Source organism: Stomoxys calcitrans, chromosome 1, assembly GCF_963082655.1.
Source record: "Stomoxys calcitrans chromosome 1, idStoCalc2.1, whole genome shotgun sequence".
NCBI lineage: Eukaryota > Metazoa > Arthropoda > Insecta > Diptera > Muscidae > Stomoxys > Stomoxys calcitrans.
In genome coordinates this window covers 27,575,579-27,579,319 of record NC_081552.1, presented here as the reverse complement: position 1 = coordinate 27,579,319, position 3,741 = coordinate 27,575,579, and positions in this window count along the sequence as shown.

Sequence of the window (3,741 nt, the reverse complement as noted above, 5' to 3'; positions counted from 1 at the left end):
CTACTGAGGCTGAAGAAGTGTAATCGGTACCAGTCCTGTACACTGACCAGTCCATACTTGGCACGTATATTAGAGGTCATAGATACAGTGACTGTGCAAAATTTTAGATAAATCGGATAAGAATTACGCGCTCTAGAGGTTCAAGTAGTAAAATCGGGAGATCGGTTTATATGGGAACTATATCTACCGCTGGCAAACTATCGCTTATATCAACATTAGATATTTTCGATAGTTTAATAATAAATATCGATACTATCGTTAATTTCCCATCACCTATATTTCAGTAAAAATAAATATAACAAGTAAAAGCGTGCTAAGTTCGGCCGGGCCGAATCTTATATACCCTCCACCATGGATCGCATTTGTCGAGTTCTTTTCCCGGCATCTCTTTTTAGGCAAAAAAATGATATAAGAAAAGATTTGCTCTGCTATTAGAGCGATATGAAGATATTGTCCGGTTTGGACCACAATTAAATTTATAGGTTGGAGACCTGTATAAAATGTCAGCCAATTCGAATAAGAATTGCGCCCTTTGGGGGCTCAAGATGTAAAATAGAGAGATCGATTTATATGGGAGCTGTATCGGGCTATAGACCGATTCAGACCATAATAAACACGTGTGTTGATGGTCATGAGAGAATCCGTCGTACAAAATTTCAGGCAAATCGGATAATAATTGCGACCTCTAGAGGCTCAAGAAGTCAATATCCCAGATCGGTTTATATGGCAGCTATATTAGGTTATGAACCGATTTGAACCTTATTCGACACAGTTGTTGAGAGTAAGAATAAAATACGTCACGCAAAATTTCAGCCAAATCGGATAGGAATTGCGCCCTCTAGAAGCTCAAGAAGTCAAGATCCAAGATCGGTTTATATGGCAACTATATCAGGTTATGAACCGATTTAAACCATACTTGGCACAGTTATTGGATATCATAACAAAACACGTCGTGCAAAATTTCATTCCAATCGGATAAGAATTGCGCACTCTAGAGGCTCAAGAAGTCAAGATCCAAGATCGGTTTATATGGCAGCTATATCAGGTTATGAACCGATTTAAACCATACTTGGCACAGTTATTGGATATCATAACAAAACACGTCGTGCAAAATTTCAATCCAAGCGGATAAGAATTGCGCACTCTAGAGGCTCAAGAAGTCAGGACCCAAGATCGGTTTATATGGCAGCTATATCAGGTTATTAACCGATTTGAACCATACTTGGCACATTTGTTGGATATCATAACAAAACACGTCGTGCAAAATTTCAATCCAAGCGGATAAGGATTGCGCACTCTAGAGGCTCAAGAAGTCAAGATCCAAGATCGGTTTATATGGCAACTATATCAGGTTATGGACCGATTGGAACCATACTTGGCACAGTTGTTGGATATCATAACAAAACACGTCGTGCAAAATTTCATTCCAATCGGATAAGAATTGCGCACTCTAGAGGCTCAAGAAGTCAAGACCCAAGATCGGTTTATATGGCAACTATATCAGGTTATGGACCGATTGGAACCATACTTGGCACAGTTGTTGGATATCATAACAAAACACGTCGTGCAAAATTTCAATCCAAGCGGATAAGAATTGCGCACTCTAGAGGCTCAAGAAATCAAGATCCAAGATCGGTTTATATGACAGCTAAATCAGGTTATGGACCGATTGGAACCATATTTGGCGCAGTCGTGGGATATCATAACAAAACACGTCGTGCAAAATTTCAATCCAAGCGGATAAGAATTGCGCACTCTAGAGGCTCAAGAAGTCAAGACCCAAGATCGGTTTATATGACAGCTATATCAGGTTATGGACCGATTGGAACCATACTTGGCGCAGTTGTGGGATATCATAACAAAACACGTTGTGCGCAATTTCATTCCAATCGGGTAAGAATTGCGCACTCTAGAGGCTCAAGAAGTCAAGACCCAAGATCGGTTTATATGGCAGCTATATCAAAACATGGACCGATATGGCCCATTTACAATACCAACCGACCTACATTAATAAGAAGTATTTGTGCAAAATTTTAAGCGGCTAGCTTTGCTCCTTCGGAAGTTAGCGTGTCGACAGACAGACGGACGGACATGGCTAGATCGACATAAAATGTCTCGACGATCAAGAATATATATACTTTATGGGGTCTCAGACGAATATTTCGAGTAGTTACAAACAGAATGACGAAATCAGTATACCCCCCATCTTATGGTGGAGGGTATGAAAAGGTAAGAACCCATCTAAACAAGTAAAGAGGCGTTAAGTTCGGCCGGGCCGAACTTTGGATACCCACCACCTCGGGTATATATGTGAACAACCTTTCGTCAAAATCCAGTGAAAAATGCATACCTCATGCCCCATAGCAGCTATATAGACATATCATCCGATTTGGACCAATTGCTTATAAGTACAAGTCATTGTTCAACCGAGAGATCGGTCTATATGGTAGCTATATCCAAATCTGAACCAATCTGAGCCAAATTGAAGACAAACATCGAAGGGCCCAATAGAACTCACTGTCCCAAATTTCGGCGACATCGGACAATTAATGCGCTTTTTATGGGCCCAAAACCTTAAATCGAGAGATCGGTCTATATGGCAGCTATATCCAAATCTGAACCGATCAAGACCAAATTAAAGAAAGAAGTCGAATGGCCTAACACAACTCACTGACCCAAATTTCAATAAAATCGGATAATAAATGCGGCTTTTATGGACCTAAGACATTAAATCTGAGGATAGGTCTATATGGCAGCTATATCCAAATTTGGACCATATTGACGGAGGATGTCGAAGTGACTAACGCAACTCACTGTCCCAAATTTCAGCAAAATCGGATAATAAATGTGGCTTTTATGGGCCTAAGACCCTAAATCGGAGGATCGGTCTATATGGCAGCTATATCAAAATCTAAACCGATTTCAGCCACATTGACGGAAGATGTCAAGGAGCCTAAGACAACCCACTGTCCCAAATTTCAGCAAAATCAGATAATAAATGTGGCTTTCGTGGGCCTAAGACCCTAAATCGATGGATCGGTCTATATGGCAGCTATATCCAAATTTGGCCCGATCTGGGCCAAATTGATGAAGGATGTCGAGGGGCCTAACACAACTCACTGTCCCAAATTTCAGCAAAATCGGATAATAAATGTGGCTTTTGTGTGGCTAAGATCGGAGGATCGGTCTATATGGCAGCTATATCCAAATTTGGACCGATCTAGGCCAAATTGACGAAGGATGTCGAAGGGCCCAACGCAACTCACTGTCCCAAATTTTAGCAAAATCGGATAATAAATGTGGCTTTCATGGTCCTAAGACCCTAAATCGGCGGATCGGTCTATATGGGGGCTATATCAAGATATAGTTCGAAATAGCCCATCTTCGCACTTAACCTGCTTATGGACAAAAAAAGAATCTGTGCAAAATTTCAGCTCAATATCTCTATTTTTAAAGACTGTAGCGTGAATTCAACAGACGGACGGACAGACGGACGGACATGTCTAGATCGTCTTAGATTTTTACGCTGATCAAGAATATATATACTTTATTGGGTCGGAAATGGATATTGCGATGTGTTGCAAACGGAATGAGAAAATGAATATACCCCCATCTTTCGGTGGTGGGTATAAAAATGTTCTTCTGAATACGTGGGACTCGAACCTGGGTTTGCAAGTGACGAATGGCATGGGAGTTTTGTGCTCTACATGGTAGTACGCCTATTTTAACAACTGGCTCAAC